The sequence below is a fragment of the Phocoena sinus genome, chromosome X (assembly GCF_008692025.1).
Source record: "Phocoena sinus isolate mPhoSin1 chromosome X, mPhoSin1.pri, whole genome shotgun sequence".
In the NCBI taxonomy this organism is placed as follows: Eukaryota; Metazoa; Chordata; class Mammalia; order Artiodactyla; family Phocoenidae; genus Phocoena; species Phocoena sinus.
Window position 1 is genome coordinate 40,718,067 of NC_045784.1, and position 23,919 is coordinate 40,741,985.

The window sequence follows — 23,919 nt, forward strand, 5'->3', positions numbered from 1 at the left end:
AAGTAAATCACTATTTTTTTTAAAAAAGGCAAGCTTCTTAGTAAAGATACTATGGTAGTCTTTATTAGTCATATATTCTTTAATGGGGTGAGGTTATTAGTTCCACAGCAGCAGATGAAGAGTACTGATGAGCTGAACAGAGGCGAAAAGGCTTGAGGGCACTGGTTGTCTAGGAGAAAGAAGGAAGGCCACAGAGAAAAAATGGAGAGAACACAAATAAGATTCTGGGGGTGGCCAAGCTTTCCTTTGCCATCACTCTGCTATTCCAGTCTTAGTCACTCACCTCCTCCATCCTTGACACCCAAAGCAGATGGCATCTCTCAGAGAAAGAACATGGATCAATTCCATGCATGTTGTTTTGAGATAGATGACTCTTATTCCTGTCCCGTGGTTATGTGTCTTTTTCCCCCCATCCTTGTTGATTCCAGTAACTATGCCTGTGTATAGATATCCTCCTATTTAACCTTGTTAACTACAAGAAGGCAAGGGCATAACTGCTCAAAATATTTACCCTAATAGCGAGTAATAATATAAAGATGGGGTCACTATGAAGTTTTCTATGATCTGGTCATTTTCTAATTATCATTTATTCTACTTTGATTTTGTTAATGTACAGAAATATTTCCTGAGCAAGAAGCAGTTTCATATTTGATTATCTTGTCTGAAATGGGGATTACAGTGAGGTAGTCCCAAAGGACTTAGAAATAAAATTGTCTTTTCAAAATCAAATTCTTTCAAAGAGAGGAGACCAAACTCAGCCCCAGGATTCTGGAGGTTAATCCCTGGAGTTGGTGTGCTACAAGCAAGAAATTTCTTGAAAGTTTTATGCTTTATAGTAAACATTTATACAAATTTAAAATTTCACTCTATATGCAATCTCTGTTTATATTAATACCAGAATGTTTACTTTTGCCTTAAATCTTCAAGTGAAATTGTCCTCCAGGAAGATGGCTGATAATTGTTCTTTGGTTGCTATGAACCTTGGTTTTGTGTGTCTTGAGTTGAGAAAAATTCATGAGTAACAGAGATATTCATAGTCACCTTAAAGAGGGCTTTGAGAATTACAAGAGTTATTCACTAGATTGTCTTTATTGACTGAACAATACTAATAGCTTACCCTCATTGAACACTTTCTGTGTGCCAAGCACTCTTTTAAGGGTTTCATTCTTATGAACTCATTTAATCCTCATGACAGTTCTATGTGGTAGGTTCTATCATTAACCCATTCTATAGATGAGGAAACTGAGACACAGAAGTTGCTACCATAATGGTGGAACTGGGCTACTAGCTCTAGAGCTTGCACTCTTAGTTACAACACCACTGTGCCACCATTCAATGTCTCGGATCACAGGTGCAGCTCGATGACTGAACCTCATCCTTTTTTTTTTTTCTGTTGAGGATTTTTTTAACATCTTTATTAGAGTATAATTGCTTTACAATGGTGTGCTAGTTTCTGCTTTATAACAAAGTGAATCAGTTATACATATACATATGTTCCCAAATCTCTTCCTTCTTGCGTCTCCCTCCCTCCCACCCTCCCTATCCCACCCCTCTAGGTGGTCACAAAGCACCGAGCTGATCTCCCTGTGCTATGCGGCTGCTTCCCACTAGCTATTTATTTTACGTTTGGCAGTGTATATATGTCCATGTCACTCTCTCACTTTGCCACAGCTTACACTTCCCCCTCCCCGTATCCTCAAGTCCATTCTCTAGTAGGTCTGTGAGTTTATTCCCACCTTGCCCCTAGGTTCTTCAGGACCATTTCCGTTTTCTTTTTTTAGATTGCATATATATGTGTTAACATACAGTATTTGTTTTTCTTTTTCTGACTTACTTCACTCTGTATGACAGACTCTAAGTCCATCCACCTCACTACAAATAACTCAATTTCGTTTCTTTTTATGGCTGAGTAATATTCCATTGTATATATGTGCCACATCTTCTTTATGCATTCATCTGTTGATGGACACTTAGGTTGCTTCCATGTCCTGGCTATTGTAAATAGAGCTGCAATGAATATTTTGGTACATGACACTTTTTGAATTATGGTTTTCTCAGGGTATATGCCCAGTAGTGGGATTGCTGGGTCGTATGGTAGTTCCATTTTTTGTTTTTAAAGGAACCTCCGTACTGTTCTCCATAGTGGCTGTATCAATTTACATTCCCACCAATAGTAAAAGAGGGTTCCCTTTTCTCCACACCCGCTCCAGCATTATTGTTTGTAGATTTTTTGATGATGGCCATTCTGACCAGTGTGAGATGATATCTCATTGTAGGTTTGATTTGCATTTCTCTACTGATCAATGATGTTGAGCATTCTTTCATGTGTTTGTTGGCAATCTGTATATCTTCTTTGGAGAAATGTCTATTTAGGTCTTCTGCCTATTTTTGGATTAGTTGGTTGTTTTTTTGATATTGAGCTGCATGAGCTGCTTGTAAATTTTGGAGATTAAGCCTTTGTCAGTTGCTTCATTTGCGAATATTTTCTCCCATTTTGAGGGTTGTCTTTTCGTCTTGTTTATGGTTTCCTTTGCTGTGCAAAAGCATTTAAGATTCATTAGGCCCCATTTGTTTATTTTTGTTTTTATTTCCATTTCTCTAGGAGGTGGGTCAAAAAGGATCTTGCTGTGATTTATGTCATAGAGTGTTCTGCCTATGTTTTCTGCTAAGAGTTTGATAGTGTTTGGACTTACATTTAGGTCTTTAATCCACTTTGAGTGTATTTTTGTGTATAGTGATAGGGAGTGTTCTATTTCATTTTTTACATGCAGCTGTCCAGTTTTCCCAGTACCACTTATTGAAGAAGCTGTGTTTTCTCCACTGTATATTCTTGCCTGCTTTATCAAAGATAAGGTGACCATATGTGTATGGGTTTATCTCTGAACTTTCTATCCTGTTCCATTGATCTATCTTTCTGTTTTTGTGCCAGTACCATACTGTCTTGGTTACTGTAACTTTGTAGTATAGTCTGATGTTAGGGAGCCTGATTCCTCTAGCTCCGTTTTTCTTTCTCAAGATTGCTTTGGCTATTCGGAGTATTTTGTGTGTCCATACAAATTGTGACATTTTTTTGTTCTAGTTCTGTGAAAAATGCCAGTGGTAGTTTGATAGGGATTGCACTGAATCTGTAGATTGCTTTGGGTAGTAGTCATTTTCACAGTGTTGATTCTTCCAATCCAAGAACATGGTATATCTCTCCATCTCTTTGTATCATCTTTAATTTCTTTCATCAGTGTCTTATAATTTTCTGCATACAGGTCTTTTGTCTCCTTAGGTAGGTTTATTCCTAGATATTTTATTCCTTTTGTTGCAATGGTAAATGAGAGTGTTTTCTTAATTTCACATTCAGATTTTTCATCATTAGTGTATAGGAATGCAAGAGGTTTCTGTACATTAATTTTGTATCCTGCTACTTTACCAAATTCACTGATTAGCTCTAGTAGTTTTCTGGTAGCATCTTTAGGATTCTCTATGTATAGTATCATGTCACCTGCAAACAGTGACAGCTTTACTTCTTCTTTTGCGATTTGGATTCCTTTTATTTCTTTTTCTTCCTTGATGGCTGTGGCTAAAACTTCCAAAACTATGTTGAATAATAGTGGTGAGAATGGGCAACCTTGTCTTGTTCCTGATCTTAGTGGAAATGGTTTTAGTGTTTCACCATTGAGGATGATGTTGGCTGTGGGTTTGTCTATATATGGCCTTTACTATGTTGAGATAAGTTCCCTCTATGCCTACTTTCTGGACGGTTTTTTATCATAAATGGGTGTTGAATTTGTCAAAAGCTTTGTCTGCATCTATTGAGATGATCATATGTTTTTTCTCCTTCAATTTGTTAATATGGTGTATCACATTGATTGATTTGTGTAAATGAAGAATCCTTGCATTCCTGGGATAAACCCCACTTGATCATGGTGTATGATCCTTTTAATGTGCTGTTGAATTCTGCTTGCTAGTATTTTGTTGAGGAATTTTGCATCTATGTTCATCAGTGATATTGGCCTGTAGTTTTCTTTCTTTGTGACATCTTTGTCTGGTTTTGGTATCAGGGTGATGGTGGCCTCATAGAATGAGTTTGGGAGTGTTCCTCCCTCTGCTATATTTTGGAAGAGTTTGAGAAGGCTAGGTGTTAGCTCTTCTCTAAATATTTGATAGAATTTGCCTGTGAAGCCATCTGGTCTTGGGCTTTTGTTTGTTGGAAGATTTTTAATCACAGTTTCAATTTCAGTGCTTGTGATTGGTCTGTTCATATTTTCTATTTCTTCCTGGTTCAGTCTCGGAAGGTTGTGCATTTCTAATAATTTGTCCATTTCTTCCAGGGTATCCATTTTATTGGCATAGACTTGCTTGTAGTAATCTCTCCTGATCCTTTGTATTTCTGCAGTGTCAGTTGTTACTTCTCCTTTTTCATTTCTAATTCTATTGATTTGAGTCTTGTCCCATTTTTTCTTGATGAGTTTGGCTAATGGTTTATCAATTTATTTTATCTTCTCAAAGAATATCTCTTATCTTTTTTGTTCCGTTCTTAAGTCTGATGCACATGATTTCCCACTCCTACCTGCCCCCCATACACACAGAAGAAAATTATAGTGATTTTTTTTTTCTGCCTTATACTGTATTTTCTTATTTGTATCCCTATCCCAGTTTTTAACACCATTCCAGGACTCCCATGCTGGTCTGTCTTGGCCATGAATGTAGAATCTGTTTAGAAACAAATTTGTGGTGTATGTTTGACATGATTCAACTCTTGTTATATGATTGTATCATAAACTTACATTTCTGGCCTAGGTATCAAAACCCAGTTGATAACAATAACCAGAATCCAATACATACTTATTAAGTGCCTACTACTTGCTGGAACGTGGGGCTTTATATTGGAAGGGCAGTGTTAATAAGATAGTCAGGTTCCATGACCTCATAGAGCTTATAATCTAGCAGGAAACACACATAAGGAAACAAGCAGTCACACCAACTGAGGAGGTAACATGTACAGTAGGAGAATTCACACTACAGTGTCTTAACGTATTGTATGTTTGTGGAGACATCATGAGGAGGATATCCACAGAAAGTAGGTGTTAGGCAAAGAAACCAAGAGAAAGCATTCCAGGGAGAGGGCTCAGCATGTGAGAAAGCAGGGAGGTGCAGTAGGGAATGACACATTGAAGGAGGTGGATGAAGTTGCTTTGGGAAAGAGATTGAGGAGGCAGGGATGGCTGAAAGATGCAGCTGAGAGATACGCAGAAGTCTACCTTCAGATGATGTGTTTGCAGCCATTTTATAGCATTTGGACTTTGCCCTAAAAGCAGTGGTTAGGCATTGATAGTTTGTGTTCTATTTTTAGAAAAATCACTTAGGCTGCCACATGGTGAAGAGCCTGAAGCGGAACAAGGAATAGCAGGGGAGTACGTGTGATCTTGGACAGCATCCATATCCTCTCTGTGTCTCAGTTTCTTCACTTGTGAAATGTGCAAAATAATAGTCTCTACCTCATTGAGCTGTGATGAAGGTTAAGTGAGTTAATATATGTAAAATGTCCTAGGCATTACCTGGCCTCTTATTAAACATTAGCTATAATTATTAAAGCATTTATTCATGTACCGTCAGAAAAGAACAGGTATATATACATATGAGTGTGCATAATATTTTAGGTTGGGTAGTTCAGCTTTTTTTTTATTTGTATTGTTAAAGACTTAGTCATTACCCTTTTGCTACAAACCAAGATGATTTTAGGATATGAATCATGTGTTTTAATTCTGCAAGCATACTTTCAACAATGTTTTCAAGTATTCCACATAGTTTCAACTTCCATGAAAAGTAGAAATGAGGTCAGTGTGAGGGACAATCATTTCAGACTGACAGACTCTTAGTTTCTGTGATGTGTCTGGACTGTGCTCAGCACTGTGGGTATAGCGAGGTGGTAGGGTCTCTCCCTTCCTTTGAACATCACAAATTTATAGCCTATCAGACCAAGAGACTGATCCACTTGTCTTGAACTGGTTGGGCAGCACAAAAAGTCAGATAAACTCCCAGAGCTTCAAGGCCACAGAGGCAAATCAGCAGTACCAAAGTGGGTGCTGAGTAGGGCTCAACAAAGGATACTCATCCCTAGCTAACAATATGGCAACTAGAACCAAGATTCAACATTTTCCTTCTCAAATTGGAGAAACAACCTCGAGAGTTTGTTTTGTCTTCACAACTCTCTATATCCAATCCTCTGAAGTCTTGTTCATTTATCATTTAGTTGCAAGTATCAAAGACTAAGTTGGGATTCTTTATTCTAACTTTGTCAGTAGTTTTCATAGTGCACTAAACTGGAAGAAAGCCTCTGCTTAGCATGAATGGTTTCCGACTTATCCTATCCACTAACTCCAACATTATCTTCGCCCAAACACTTCATAAGAAAGGCAGACCTAGGTCTGAAAAAATATATTTGGTTTCTATAAAATAAGTATTTTCACATGGAACATATCCCTGAACAGTTCACCATTTTGTTTTGTCTACAACAGTGGTTGAATGATTTTTTTAAAAACTTTTTATTGTAAAATAAAACATAGATACAAAAAATCTCACCACACAATGGAGTTGTGCCCTTGTAATCATCACCCAGATCAAGAAAGAAAACTTTGTCAACCATCCTAGAAGCTTCTCAATTCCCTGCCCCAATCCCAACCCCTCCTTCCCCCGAAAATAACCACTATCCTGACTTGCTTTTCTTTATTGTCTTGTCACCCACGGGTGCATTTCTATGTACTTTAGTTTATTCTTGCCCATTAAAAAACTGAAGTCACTTAATTGACAGTTTCCTTCTCCATCTTCTTCATATTATTTATCTGTTGAGGAACTGGGAGAATTTGATCTGTAAAATTTCCCAGTTTGGATTTTTTTGATTGTATGTATAATTGTAGTGCATTTAAGCATATTCCTCTGACCTCAGTATTCCCTGAAAATTGGCAGCTGGTTCCAGAAGCTTGACCAGAATCATGTTCAATCTCTTTGGCAAAACTGTATCTATATATAGGTGGTATTCTGTTCTTTCATTGGTAGGGTTACATAATATCTGATGGTCTCTATTTTTATATTATCAACTGTCAATGTTTGTATGCCTGGATTTACCAATTCACTGGGAAGCTGTAAAATGGTGATTTTCTAATTCTATTTTTATTAATTAAAATACTTTTATAATGAGATGTTACCTCTCATTTATAATTGTTACTCAGTGAGAGGGTTCATGTAGGAAAAGCAGGGTAAGTGTTTGGTTGTTTTCCCTTTATTATCCCCCAGCGATGACCAATGTGTTTTCTTAAATATTAAGAACTCATGGATTTAAACATGTTTGATGGATTTCAATTGCAATTATTATCCTTTGGAAGCTCAAATTGTCTGGTCTTTCGCCAGTATGAGCATCTTCCAATTTGGCTCCCGAGGCTTTTTTTAATATCTCTGATTTGTTCAACCTGGATTCTCTTTTTCTCTCATGATCCTGGTTTGGGGTTATCTACCAAACTCTTTTATATCTCACATTGGTTTGTGTGAAGGTCTTTACTGGTAATTTAAGCAGCTTTCTTCTTTTGCTTAAAGCAATGGTTCTCAAAGTATGATATCCAGACCAGTATCATCAGCATCACCTGGGAACTTGTTACAAATGCAGATTTTCAGATCCTACCCCCAGCTACTGAATCAGATAGATACTCTGTGGGAGAGGCTCAGGAGTATATGTTTTTAAAAGTCCCTCCTGGTTATTCTGCTGAACCCTAAAATTTGAGAACCATGGCTTAATGAACAAACATTTTAGAGTCCTTGAGTGTATTACTACAGCTCTAGCCATTGCAAAGATCTGTTAATGCTGGAATAAAGATTGGTTTTCCTTCCATATATTTTGTCCAGTGCCTGTTGCAGCTGACAATTGCTTTAGGAATGGCATCTCTGGTTCTTTTAATGAGGCCACGGCTTTTGTTTTATTTGACCTGAGGACTGGGAGACCTGCTCTTTTCTGCTAGGGTGAATATGATAATATCTTACTTTATAGTTTCTAGGAAGAGTCAGTAAGGTTCAATGAGCATTTATTGTGTATCTGCTGAGAGCCAGACTTGATGCTAAAAGAAAGGGATTCAACATAGACTAAGACACAGACCCTTCCCTTGATGAATCAGAGGAAATGTGTTTGGGAGCCTAGTATAAGGATGCTCAAGAAAGCAATGTCATTGTAGCTCAAGATTGCCCTTGCCCTTCCTGGAGTCTCTTGATAGTTCCATATATATCTCAGCCAAGAGCTCATGCACCCCTGATGCTGTCCTAGCCCATTCATGAACAGTGAACAACCTTATGACCCAACCTGTAACTTATGATCAGAGAGAAGCAAGACAAAACGTTTAGATCAGATTCTAATGAATGGACCTAAATTCCAGTGAACTCACCTTTCAGCCTGGGGTGGAGGAAAGTGGATCCATCCTTAACATTGGTAGAATTTTGGACAAAAATATCAATGAGTCCCTAAGACTGTGACCAGTTTCTCTCTGCTCATATCCAACGCAGTTATGCACTGTGAGGGACCATGCACACAGCTATGTGAACATAAGACATTCCAGATTTCATATCCTACCTCCACCCATAGAACTATTCTCAGGGGGAAGCACCCCACGGTATATCCACCCTCAGGAAGACAGGCCCAGGGAAGAGGACTACACAGGTTCTGGAAACCAGTTTGGAGTCATCTGGGAAGGGAATCTCAGGGTCCCAGCTACCCAAAGCATGGTCCAGAAGAAGGACCACAGCCTCTGTATGGGCACATCTCCTTGGATTCATGGAATCCTCATCACACAGGGTGAAGCCATCCTAACGAAAGGCCAAAGCAGGTCCTTCTAAGGAGCAGTGTACAGATTATCTATGTCCAAGGGTGGTGCTGGAGGAAGGTGGTGTAGGTGAAGTGTGCCCCTCTGTCCTTGGTTCAATGAGAGAGCTTGCACTCTCAGAGCCTTTTGGGTCAGTTTCTGGTTCTGATCCTGGCCATTTTGCCCAGTAAAGACTATCACTGAAAATATCAGCAAAGACACTAGCTCTGGTTCAGAGTTGGATTTCAGAAAAAAAAGAGAGAAGACTCAAATATAAAATAAGAAATGAAAGAGGCAACATTACAACTGATACAGAAATACAAAGAATCATAAAAGACTACTATGAACAATTATATGTTAACTAATTGGATAACCTAGAAGAAATAGATAAATTCCTGGGAACATACAACTTACCAAGACTGAATCATGAAGAAATAAACCAATAACAAATAAGGAGATTGAATCAGTGATCAAAATCCTCCCAACAAAGTAAAGCCCACACGAGATGGCTTTATTCATGAATTCTACCAAACATTTAAAGAAGAATTAATATGAGTCCTTCTCAAACTCTTCCAAAAAATTGAAGAGGAAGGAACACTCCCAGACTCATTTTACTAGGCCAGCATTACCCTGATATCAAAGCCAGACAAGGACACTACAAGAAAACAACAACAACAACAACTATAGGCCAGTATCCTTGATGAGTATAGACACAAAAGTACTGAACAAAAATATTGCCAAACTGAATTCAACAGTACATTAAAGGGATCACACACCTGATCAAGTGAAATTTATTCCTGGGATGCAGGGGAAATTCAACACATGAAAGTCATTCAATATGATACATAATGTTAAAAGAATAAGGGATAAAAATCATATTATCATCTCAATAGATGCAGAAAAAGCATTTGATAAAACTCAAGATCATTTCATAATAAAAACTCTCAAAATATTAGGTATAGAAGGAATGATGTACATCAACATAACAAAAGGCATGTATCACAAGCCCACAGTTAACATCATACTCAATGTTGAAAAGCTTCCTCTAAGATCAGGAACAAGACAAGGATGCCCAGTCTTGCCATTGTTATTCAACATAATATTGGAAGCCCTACCCAGAGTAATTAAGCAAGAAAAAGAAATAAAAGGCATCCAAATCCAAAAGGAAGAAGTAAAATTGTCTCTGCAGATGACATAATCTTATATATAGACAACCCTAAAGACTCAGAAAACTGTTAGACCTGATCAACAAATTCAGTGAAGCTGAAGGATACAAAATCAACATAGAGAAATCAGTTCTGCTTCTACACACTAACAATGAACTACCAGAAAGAGAAATTAAGAAAACAATCCCATTTAAAATAGCATAAAAATACCTAAGAATTCATTTAACCAAGGAGGTGAAAAACCTGTACACTGAAAACTACAAGACTCTAATGAAATAAATTGAAGAAAACACAAATAAGTGAACTATATGCCATTTTCAAGGATTGGAAAAATTAATATTGTTAAAATGCCCATACAATCCTAAATTATCTACAGATTCAATGCAATCTCTAGCAAAACTCTAAGGGCATTTTTCACAGAAGTTGAAAGACAATCCTAAAATTTGTATGAAACCACAAAAAACCTCAACCAGCCACAGCAATCTTGAGAAAGAAGAACAAAGCTGAGGACAACACACTTTCTGAATTCAAACTATATTGTGAAACTACAGTAATCAAAACAATGTGGTACTGGCATAAAACATACACATAGATCAATGGAACACAATAGGGAGCTCAGAAATAAGTCTGTACATATGCAGTCAACTAATTTTTGATAAGGGCACCAAGAACACACAATGGGGAAAGGGTAGTCTCTTCAGTAAACAGTGCTGGGAAAACTGAATAGCCACATGCAAAAGAATAACTCTGGACTTCTATTTTACAGCCCTTGTAAAAATAATTCAAGTGGATTAAATACTTAAATGTAATATCTGAAACCATAAAATTCCTAGAGAAAACACATTCTGTGTTTTTCCTGCACAGAAAAACAATTAATAGAGTGAAAAGGTAACCTACGTAATGGTAGAAAATATTTGCAAACCGTATACCTGATAAAGGGTTGATATCCAAAGTACATAAGGAACTCATACACCTCAATAGAAAATTTAAAAAACCTAAATAATGCCATTTTTAAATGAGTAAAGGACCTGAATAGACAGTTTTCCAAAGAAGACTTAACAGTCAACAGGTACATGAACAGGTGCTCAACATCACTAATCACCAGGGAAATGCAAATCAAAACCAAAGTGAAACATCACCTCACACCTGTTAGGTTGGCTTTTATCAAAAGGACAAGAGATAAGTGATAGCAAAGACGTGGAGAAAAGGCCTAGTGTACTGTTGGTAGACACATAAATTGGCACAGCCATTATAAAAAACAATATGGAGGTTCCTCAAAATATTAAAAATAGAACTACCATATGATCCATAATCCCACTTCTGGCATATATCTGAAGGAAATAAAATCAGTATCTCAAAGCAATATCTGCACTCCCACATTCATTGTAGCTTTATTCACAATAGCCAAGATATGGAAACATCCTAAGTGTTCATTTATGAATGAATGAATAAAGAAGATTTTACACACACACACACACACACACACACACACAATATTATTCAGTCGTGAGAAAGAAGGAAATTCTGCCACATTTGCAACAGCACTGATGAACCGAGAGGACATTATGCTAAGTAATTTATATTCCACATTTATATGTGGAATCCAAAAAAAAAGTCAAATTTATAGAGTAGAATTGTGGTTACCAGGGGCTGGGATGTGGAGGAAATCAGGAGATGCTAGTCAAAGAGTACAAGTTTTCAATTATAAGATGAATAAGTTCAGGGGCCTAATGTATAGCATGATAACTATAGTTAACAATACTGTATTGAATACTTGAAATTTGATAAGAGACTAGATCTTAAGCATTCTCAAACACACAAAAAATGGTAACTATTAGAGGTGATGTATATGTAAATTACCTTGATTGTGGTAATCATTTCACAATGTATACATATACCAAATTATCACATTGTATTCTTTAAATATGCACAATTTTTTTTGAATTTTGTTTTATGTTATTTTTTTATACAGCAGGTTCTTATTAGTTATTTTATACATATTAGTGTAAATATACACAATTTTATTTCTTAATTACACCTCAATAAAGCTAGGGGAAAAAGAATCATTGTAGTATATGGTAGAAAATACTATAGTAGAGTTATACATATGCTTACTTACAGGGGTGGAGCGTGTAACCCATCCTGGGGGAGAGAAGCTGGCTAGGGCCTATATGCACAAATGTCTCTCTATACCATGATGAATTTCCAGGCCAGGAACTGATATGCTTCTATGTGAAGTTTTAGAAGTTTTACTATGGAGGACAGGAGAGTTGGATTGCAAAAGGCAAGAGTAGATGATTTCTTGCCTTCCAAAAACATATTTATTGAGCACTTACTACACACCAGACACTTTTTTAGGGACTGAGAATACAACATCAAACCAAACAGACAAAATCCCTGTCATTATGAAGCTTATATTCTACTGGAGGGAAAACAGGTAATAGCATGGAACTAGGGGAAGCACAAGGGATTTTTAGGCTGTGGAATTAATCTGTATTGTAGTGGTAGATGTATGATGCTGTGCAATTGTCAAAAGTTACAGAAATTTAAAGCACAAAGAGTGAAACTTAATACACACAAAAATTTTTTAAAAATCAACCAGGAGGTTGGGGGATCCCAGGATAGAATGCACACTATGACAAAAAAAAATCTAACTGTATTATGTAAGACATAACCTCACTGAGGAGACTGAGCAAAAGGTGCTGACCTAAGTAACTTTGACAAATGGTGTTTTCACTATACACACTAAGACTAAAGACAAAAGGGACTGTATAGGAACACTGAACGCTAGTTGTTAAAGTTGTTTCTCATGGGGATATGGCCTAACAATTCCAACATTGCTGTACATGTATACTGGGATGAACAAATAAATAAATGGATGGTGGGAGCCAGGCTGCTCACCACTGGTGAGGGAACTTACAGATAAGCAAGGAGAGAAGGCTAGAATGATCCATGTGATACTGGATTAGAGTCAAAGACATCAGTATAAATTTACATTTAGCTTAACACAGATACAGATGAATTCATACAGAAATAATTATAGATGTGAGTGCATACGTGAGTTTCTTAGGTTTGTCCTCTGAGAAGGCCTAGAAGCAAAGACACCCAGCAACAAGCACACCCAAAACCCAGATCTTGTTTTCTAATAACATTCTCTAAGAAAAGGAACTGGGACTTCTTGGAGAAATGCTGATACTAGGGTTGGGGCAGGAAATATACGATATGAGCCTGGAGCATCTTGTAGCACCAAAAAGTAAGGAAGTGTTCAAATAACAAAATAATGTCAAAGTGACACAGGAGCCACCTGAAATAGTTCGCAATGGCCAAGGCTGGAACAATTTGAGCAAAAAATATATAATACAGTATTGGATTATAACACAGAGTATAAAACAAATATCTATGAGTCCATACTGATATAAGTAAACGGTTGAATAATAAATGGAGAAGACGCAAACCTCCAGCACACAAGAACTTCCCAGTAATTTAAGTAGATACTTCCTCATTAAGTAGGTAGAATTTAAGTCCCCACCTTTTGAGTGTGGGCTGTGCCTAGTGACTTATTTCCAAAGAGTAGAGTATGTAAAGGGGGGTAAAATTAACTTTACAGTGGAGAAATCTGATAGACACTGTCTCAGATGATTAAAGTTAACATCAACAGTGATAAATCTTGTTGATAGTATGAACTTTGATATAATGTGATGAGAAGGGCACTTCACCCTATGTCCTTTCTCCCCAAACCCTATAACACCCAAACTAACCATGAGAAAAACACTAGGCAAACCCAAATTGAGGGACATTCTACAAAACATCTGATGGTACTCCTCAAAACTGTCAAGGTCATCAAAAACAAAGAAAGTCTGAGAAACTCTCACAGAGAGTAGAGGAAGCTAAGGATGAATGTCGTATGGTATCCTGGATGAGATCCTTGAACAGAAAAGGGACATTAGGGAAAAACTAAGGAAATCTGGAGAAAGTATGGCATTTAGCTAATAATAGTGTATCAGTGTGGTCCCTTCGTTTTAACAAATGTACCCTAGCAATGTAAGAAGCTAACAACAGGGGAAATTGGGAAAGAGGCATATAGAAATTCTCTGTATTATTTTTGCAAATTTTCTGTAAATCTAAAAGTATTCAAAAATAAAGTATTTATTTACATAAAAATAACCAAATGATTATAGAGGTTTATTATAAGTGCTATGGAAAAAACAAAACAAGGTAAGGGAGATTGGGTGTGGGGGATCTGGGGGCTATTTTACACAGGGTGCTGAGGAAGGCCTTTCTGAGGAGCTGACATTTGAGCAGCAAGCCATGTGGGCATCTGGGGGAAGAGTGTGCCAGGAAGTGGAAACAGTGAGAGCAAAGGATCAAGGTGGAAGCTCTCAGGAAGGAGCCTCCTGAAAATGGTTCAGATGCAACAGAAAAAAGGTCTGAACCATGGCAGTGGTGGGAGGGAAGGAGGGAACACACCTGAGGAATCTTATTTTATGAACCAGGAAGAAGAAACGAAGAATGGTCTAGAAGGAGAAAGGCCCTCTCACTGTGCACAGTTACCACACTATCATGTGGCAATGCTCAGGGTGCTATGGCTTTACCACTGCTCAGTACTTACTTCATCTGGTCCTTGCTGCAACCCTGGTGTCCTCATTCTCACTTCTAGGAATCAAGACCCTGAAGCCCAGACTGAGAGTTTCCCAGCTCATAGCTTGCAAGGACAAACTGAAAAGTTGAAACTAGGCCTTCTGACCATATATCCCATGATTTTCCATTTTGCTTCTGTCCCAAAGTACTTTCTGTGACAGTACCAAGGCATCTTGAAGGAGGCAAATGTTGTGTGGTCCACTGAATCCTAGGAAGTTTGACGGGGCAAACAGTCACCCCCCTCAAACCCCAGGGACAGGTCCTAGACAGTTTATACCTGACTCAGAGAAAAACTTTTACAAAGGTCTTATAAGTCCTGGTATCAATAATGTCTCTTTACAACCTACATATAGAAGGGCAGGAGGACAGGTTTTCTGCTACTATCTTTATTATTTTTATTTATTTCATTTTATTATTATTTTGAGGGGGCCATGCCGTGGGGCATGTGGGATCTTAGTTCCCCAAACAGGGATTGAGCCCGTGCCCCCTGCAGTGGAAGTGCGGAGTCCTAACCACTGGACCAATGGGAAAGTCCCTTTTCTGCTGGTATCTTGCCAACCTTTGATATCCCAAATGGATCTTGCGGCCTCATGCCTCATATTGCATGTGTGTGTATCTCTTAAATTTCTAGATTGCAGAACATATGTTCCTCTTTCTTCTTTTCTCATTTACACACATGTTCTTAGGGTTTCCAAGGGCTGTAACAGTCCCAAGCAAATTTTCCCAGGCCTAACAGCAACTGGCTCCCCCAAATGCTTAGCTGAAAGTAAAACCAACCACAGGAAATGATCGTCCTAAAGTAACACCCTTCTCGGTTCTCAGGCCTCCAGGAGATAATGGTGGAGTTTGGGAACAGGGCAGAACCCAAAGTTATCTACCTGAATTCACTCCAAATCTATTTGATTATCAGACCATGTTATAATGAATATTATTAGGCTTCTGAATCATCAGGCTCCTGGAACCATAATGTATCAAGATTTTTCTATGCTCTCTGCCTCTAATTTCAAAACATTTCTAACTTATTTTACCCCAAACCTCTTAGTAGTGGCTCCAAACCCATCTAGGAAAGGCATTGCATCCTGCTATCTCTGCACTTCTTCCCCTGCTTGGTTCCACCCCAACTCAGTGCCACCCCTCTCCCGGCCCCAAAGAGCAGAATTTCTTCTCATCCCTGAAGCTCACCCATGACCATCTTCTTCTGAATGGTTATATGGAGTGTTCCTTAGCATTCTGGAACCCTTCTGGGTATTGAGCCTTTGCAAAAGAGGACAGAATCTTATAGCATCTAGAAATTTGAGTGTGTGGAAAGATTTTTTTCTCAAGTCCATTTTGGTCTCAAAGAGGAAAAGGGTGTTTGTTAAAATGCTTATCTGTCCATAAGGATTTAATATTTCTAACAATCTAATTTAACTTGACCCTTTTTCATTTATTAATAGATTTTAGAGCAGCATCCTCCCTCCCTCTTTTACCCACTCTCCTTTATCCTTTCACAAGATATATGTTAATTATAATCTTCAGGCTTAGTTGCTCAGAAATGGATTAGGGGACTTCTTCAACTGTTAAATTATTCTCCGTTCCTGAAGGGAAATAATTGGAACATCTATGTCTGCAGCCATCTTGGAGAAAGACACGATATTGAAGGTGTTAAATTAAATTACATTGTGGTTCTAAGTTAAACTGTCTGAGAACTGACTTCCTTGACAGCTCTGATTCAGGCCTCCCAAAATGTCGCACACTATGACTCATACTTCCTTCTGGAAATGACAAAACTTCCTCACCACCCTGATCTAAGCTGCCTGCTTTTGGTCCTCCGTGCTCTCAGGAAGGGATTGAGTTGTATGTTACATTTTTTCCATGGTGGGCAAGGAAACCCATCTTTTGTTTTTCCAAAGGGAGAAACACACACACACACACACACACACACACACACACACACACACAAAGAATGACACACCGAAAATTCTTAAAATTAATACCAGGCAGAGAATCAATACCATCACCCCCACCCTCCGCACCCCTGGAAAATAAATAAATGATTTAAGAATTGTAAAAACAAGAGGGAGCTGACATTTTAACCATTTATGTCCCAAAGCTTTTTAAAAATTGTTCCATTTTCTAAGGGAAGAAAGGTATAGTAACTTTGCAAAGCTAATGTTTTTATTATTCAAGGTAGTCTTAAAGAGCTTAGATGTTGGAGGTAGCTAAAATTCAATGCTGAGCAGTGCTCATATATTTCCCAGGGAGACTGCATTCCTTGTGTGTTGACATGTTGCGGGGAAGAGCAAATTTGGGGCACAGAAGAGAGGAGAGGAGAGGGAGGATGAGGAGAGGAAGGGGTACAATTGCCAACAATATTTTGTTCTTCTGAAATCTTCTGAAGTATAAATGTGTGCCCATCTGTGTATTACAATGTATAACCCAGCACTCATTAAAAAAATACTGTTTACTAGAGTGAAGAAGCACCTAGAATATTAACTCAGTATAAACATTTGCCATATTGTGAATAAGGATTTATTTTGAGGGTAAGGAATTTGAGATCAGAAGCTTAAACATATTTTTCTATTTTCCAGCTAAATTAAGTTGAAATTTTGATGAATATATATATATAATGTGTATGAAATAAAGAAGGGTATGCATATCTATTTATACAGCCTTACATTTGTTCTTCGAGTTTTAGTACATGATGATTGAGAAGGAGAAAATTGCCTTACATACTTCATCTCTTTCTATCCTTACAACAAGGCAATGGGTATCAGTCCTGAGTTCTATTCCCAGCTCCACTACTGGGTTATTGTGGGCTAGTAATTTAATTGAAAATAGGTCAGATGACTCCCAGAGACCCTTCCAATTTCGAAATTCTATGGTCCCAAGATTTTAGCCATGGGATTTCTCTTCCTCTTTTCAAAGGAAACACCAAGAGGTATTGCTTCTTCTTGTTGACAGCTCTTGACCGTCACTTGGGGACCTCAATGGTTCTGCCAAACTCCATCTCCTAGGAGATGGGGCTTAGGAACAGGGCACTCACCCACCCCACTCTTTCTTGACCCCCTCTCCACTGGCAGATCAGCTGGCCTTTGGCCTGATTCTGAGAGGGGTAAGGAGGTCTGCCAGGACATAAGGCAGGATTCTTATATACTTCCTTGATCACTGTTGATTTGCATTTCTTTCAAACAATTTTATGAGTAGGTAGAAGCCCCCATTCATGTCACACACATTTCGGAGTGCTTGTCATATGCTTAAATCACTGTGCCACACCCTGGATATAAGACATAGTTGGGCAAGCCCTTAACTCTCATGAGCCTGCAAGCAATTATGCAATTGTGCTTTAGATCAGGGAGGCAAAGGGACCAGAAATAGTACCCAATCAACCAACAATGGCCTCTGAAGTTTCACCAGTAATGATTCATTCTTTGAGTCTTTTAAGTTCCTTGAACTTTGAGAGTACTTTACTATAATTCTTTTAAATGTACTTGGAATGAGGGAGGAGCCCACTTTATGGCCCTAAAGGAATGAGGTGAAGAGGAGGAAGAGCTGGGGAGGGGTGAAGAGACATCAAAGAGAAACCAGGGTAATTAACAAGGGTGGGGAGAATGGGTCCCAAAAGGTCAATGCTCATAGAAAACAAAAAATTTTAATTAATACATTAAACTAACATCTGTTCTGATGGTAGTCTATTATCAGTTGGTCAGCCTGTTGGCAAACACTGAACTCCTGTGGTGTTCCAGGCGCTATTCTAGGTGTTGGAGATATATCAATGAACATGATAAAACTGCTGAATGAAAGGAGCTTAAAGTCTATAGATAAGGAGAGAGGCAGGAGGAGAAAGAGGGAGGAAGTTAATTTCAAAGCTTAATAATGTCCAACCACTAAAGGGATAAAAGAAAAAGATAGTACAGGGTGTGACTGGGGATGGTGGGAATGGCTACTGTAGTTGGGGTGGTCAGAGGAGAATTTTCTAGGAGGTAATATTTGAGCTAAGGCCTGAATAATGAGATACAGGTAGACATGTAAATATTTGGGGGAAGAATTCCAAGTTAAAAGAACAGCAACTACAAAGACTCTCCACAGCCTGCTTGAGGGTCAGAAAGAAGGCTGGGCTGGTGTGACTGGAGTGCAATGGAGAAGGGGAGAGAACTGTAGGAGATGATGCTGGGAGTTGGGCAGGGGCCAGCTCGTGAAGGGCAAGCTGATGTCCTAATAACAATAATAATAGCAGCAGCTGGCATTTATTGCATCCTTCCACCCCGCCAAACACTTTCTGTGGATTAGCTTCTTTATTTGTCACATCTAGTCCACGAGGTGGGTGCTATTTCCACCGTTCACATGGCCAATGGTACACGCTAGAGCTGGGGTGTGGAGCCCCCCAGGGTCTGAGCCCAAGACTGGTTCTTTTTCTTTAAATTTTTTATTGGAGTATAGTTGTTTTACAGTGTTGTGTTAGTTTCAGGTGTACAGCAAAGTGAATCAGTTATACATATACATCTATCCACTCTTTTTTAGATTCTTTTCCCATATAGGCCATTACAGAGTATTGGGTAGAGTTCCCTGTGCTATACAGTAGTTCCTTATTAGTTATCTGTTTTATATATAGTAGTGTGTATATGTCAATCCCAGTCTCCCAATTGATCCCCAAAACTGGTTCTAGTTATTAAATATTTTACTCTACTGATATACCAAAGAAATCAGTGGACTCAAATACCTCATTATGTACATATAAGATGAAGCATGCCCACTATCATCATCCACCTTAAAGTCTAGAAGATACTATGGAAGGGACCCTCTTTAAAAGTCTGTGTAAGAGTGGAGAGCAGTGCCTGAGAGTACAACCTGTGTGTGGTTGCTTTGTCTACTTCTTAGACAAATGTTGTAGAATGTTGGGTAGAATGTTGTTTCCCTTCCTTTATCTACCCTCAACGCCCACCCTGCCCAATGCTACTCAATATGGTGCCAAATTCACTCCGACATCTCTTTAGGACACACTTCCCAGAGAAGAGGCACTGGAGAAAGGTGAGGAACATGCTGACAGAGCATCGAGAGCTCCATGTTCCAGACTTACTCCTGCCTTGATCACACTGGAGGGTTGTTAGAGATAACAATTTTGCCCTTTGGGCTTCTGTTTTCTCATCTGTAAAATGAGATTGGCCCTAGCTGGGAAACATAATAGGCAAAGGTAAATAGAAGCCCCCAGGGGAGTGCCCTAAACTTGATACTTTAAAAGAAATCATAATGTTTACTTGCTGAACTTCCACCCCTAGAGCCCATTGACATTTGCAGTATGGCTAGTGTAATAGGCAGAATAATGACCCCCAAAGATGTTCATATCCCAATCCCAGGAACAAATGAATATGTTACCTTACATGGCAAAAGGGGCTTTAAAGGTAGATGTAATTAAATTAAAGATTTTGAGACAGGGAGCTTATCTTGCATTATCCAGGTGGGTCCAATGTAATCACAAGCTTCCTTATAAGAGGGAGGCAGGAGAGTTAGTGTCAGTGATTTGAGGAGGACTCAACCCACCATTTCTGGCTTTGAAGATGGAGGAAGGGGCCATGAGCCAAGGAATGCAGGCTGCCTCTAGAATCACTGGAAAAAGCAAGAGAATGGATTCTGCCCTCAGAGACTCCAAAAGGAGTCACCCTGCTGATACCTTGACTTTAGTCTAGTTAGACAGATTCTGGACATCTGACCTCCAGAACCATAAGATAATAAATTAGTATTGTTTTGAGCCACTAAATTTGTGGTAATTTCTCTCTTTTTGACAACTGTGTAGCTTTATTCATTAGGGTCTTAGTATAAAATTACAAAAGTATAGAATTAACCTCTCAAGATCAAAGTAGTTAGGCATTTTAGCAGGGAGCATTGCAGGTGGAGATTCTGTCAATAGGAACCCCATAGGAAACAAATCCAGGCCGAACAAATCGTGACCTGATACTGTTTCTCAGAGATTCTTCCTGATTCTGTCCAAAGACTTTTCCTAAGGTTTCTCTAGGCCAGACTGGACATGGTACCTTTATCCAGGTCTGTTACACAGAAGTGCTAAAAGTCATGTGATCTGCCATATCTTAATTGGTAATTTCTTATGGCAGCAATAGGAAACTAATACAGTTGGCCTAACCTTTGGCAATGCATGCTAGTGTTAATTCTCCATCATAAAGTCTCATAATAAAAACTCTAAAGAGAATCTCCGCTTTGTGCCTCATGACCTGGTTTCTTAAATTTGTGAGCAGTGTTCTGCATTGATTCATTCAGACATTGGAGACAATCTTTCACACCCCTCTTATCTTGATTTCTTTTGCAACATCAGGTTGGTATTTGTCACTTCTTATCTCATAGGACACTCTTCTACAATGGAAAAAATAACAAAATAAAAAATCAAATCCACCTATATGCAAAAGTATTTGAGTTCTGTTTTAGAGAAATGTGCTGTATACAAGCCCCATATTTGCTCTGTGAGGGGCGTGGCACAAAATGACCACTTTTTCTTTACTCCATGAACAGCATTCTCTGAAAGTACAAAATATTCTTTGGATTCAGAGCCATGTGCCATATATACTGACAGATCTCACGACCCTCCTTCATTGACTAAACATAATAAATACAATGGGAGCTGTAAGAACTTTAAAGGTGGAGTCGTAGGCTTCTAGGTATGGTAGGGATCTTAAAGATCACTTAACTCCCCCTGTGAAAGCAAACGTCTCAGAAATGGGATATGGTGGGAATCAGTCCTTTGTTAAATTAAATTAGATCCTCGCTGGATCCTTGTAAGTTCTCACATGTCCCTAAAATTAACATAGAAATTGTGTCCTTCCCTGGTGTTACTCTGGAGCAGTGAGAAATAGCCCTCTTGGTCTATCCATGTAAAAGGAGCTGGGATGCCCAACTTCTGAGGCTGGGAATGTGTTCCATTTCCCATTAGCTTGAGCTAAGCCAAAATATTTTGAAGCTCTGAAGCTATTGCTACTACAGAAGCCAACCAATCAGATGAGATATTGATATTCTTAGAAGAGATGATTAAATAATTTGAGAGTAATTATCTACATCGAATGAAGAGTCTAGGAGAATTACACACTGCAGATTTCTTTCTAACCTAACACTGAGTAACAGACATTGTGGTTTAAGGTACCGTAAAAAAGTTCTTCTTCAGCGTTTTTTGAGTTTAGAAGGGTAACAATCACGGGGATATTTTTTAAAGATATGAAATTTTTTGTTCTCAAGTTAAATAATTGACTAAATTGCCTTCAGAAGTAAAAAAATCTTTAAAAAGCTTGGCCCTGAAAGACTGATATAATTTCCCTTCTCTCATAATATAGCCTCAGATTACAAAATCCCATTTAAACTTCTCCTTTCTTTGAAACAAATGAGAAGCAGGAAAGTGAAAGTAAAACATCAGTATAAATATGGAGCTTTTCTAGGAGTGAAAAAAAAATATGCATGTATACAATTTCTCAGTAGTACAAATATTTCAATAGATCTTTTTGGAAAGTTCAACACAAAAAAAATCCACTTAACCCTTAATCAAAATGCTCTCTGTATTTGCTTTGCTCTTCTTGGCTCTCTACAATTAGAGTGTAGCAAGCATAAGTTTTTCTTAGTGAATTCCTGCCTTGTAAATCAATGACATTGGTGATGTTTCTTACTTTTTGTATCAAGTTACTTGCTTAATTAAGTTACCATACCTTTTAAGGGTTTGTAGTGTTTTAAGAAAACAATGGATACTTAGATGCTAAATAATAATGTCTGCCCAATTCAGAGCTTTTTGCCAAATCCAGGATCCTTTTATAAAAGGCCTTTTCAGTGGTCAAGGCACATTAAACTTGGAATTGAAAGGTCACTAAAAGACACTGAGATTTTCAATTAAGTATAATTCCCTTCTCAAGAAAGGTAACACTTCTGATTTCTGCATGAATATTCTTAGGGAATGATGGAGAGGTGTATGAGGGGCAAGGTCCTTTAAGATCAGAAATAAGAACACCAGGGTCATAGGTGCATTTATATACAGCCTGCATGATGTGTTAAATGTTTTAAATTACTTGCCACTACTCAAAACCCAGGATTTTAATCTGTATTTCCTGCTTCTCTTGAAGATTTGGTCCCCCGGGGCCGTATTTCTTCATGATGGGAGCTAGTAGGAGCTGCCAATGGCTACCCTTTAGGCAAGGCACAAGCTTGCCATCTCACCAGCCTCCCTGGGCCAGCTTTACCAATTTGTACTCCCTGCCTGACTGATGGGCTTGTGGGTTTGTGAACCTGGCTTGGTGTGTAAAGAAATCTGGCTACTGCTTCTCTGGAAATTCGGGAGCACTCATGTCCTCTGATAGCTCTGTTGACGAGGAACCCTCCGTCTTCCATGTCCTGGGTGAGAAGTGTCTTGTCCTGAAAGCCTCCTGGGAAAATTCCAGGAGGCTCTTAGTGAGACTGAAGGAGTTGAGAAGCCTCCTTGGTACATATGGGATGCTTAATAAAACTATGAGTAGGTCTTAGTCTCCTCTTAGTCTTTTATCGTCTCTTCATTTTCAAGCCAAAATTGGCCATTAGGCAAATTATGAAGTAGGTGAAGTTAACTTTTGTAACCTCATTCTCTCCTCTTCTCTTCGGAGAGGAACTCAGCCTAATCAATCAGATGGTCTATGGACTAACATAACATCACTCTCAGACCTCCAATGGCTTCCCATCACTTTAGAATAAAACCCAAAGTACATACCATGGCCAACAAGGCCCTATATGATCTGGCCCCTGTCTACCTTTCCATCTTTATCTGCTACCACTCTCCCCCTCCCTCACCGTGCTCTAGCCATAGTGAGGTTTTTACTATTTCCCAAAAAGGCCAAGCAGGATCCCATCTAAGGGCCTTTCCACTAGCTATTCCCCAAGCCTGGAAAGCACTTCCCATAGGCAGGGATATAGCTACCTTCCTCACTCCGTTTAGGCCTCTACTCAAATTTCACTTTCCCAGAGTTGGCATTGCCTAACAACTGACATATATAGCCCATTCTCTTTTTGTTTTGGTTTTTTGTTTTGTTTTCTTTGTTTCGTTTTCTTTGTTTCTTGTTTTGTTTTGATTTTGTTTATTTGTTTGTTTGTTTTTGGTTGCGCAGCTTGCAGGATCCTAGTTCCCTTACCCCAGTGGTCTAGTGGTTAGGACTCTGGGCATTCACTGCCAAGAACCTGGGTTCAGTCCCTGGTCGGGAAACTAAGAACCCACAAGCTGCATGGCATAGCCAAAATAAAATAAGACAAAGCTAATATTTTTAAAAGTAATAAAATAAAATAAATAGCCTATTCTCCCA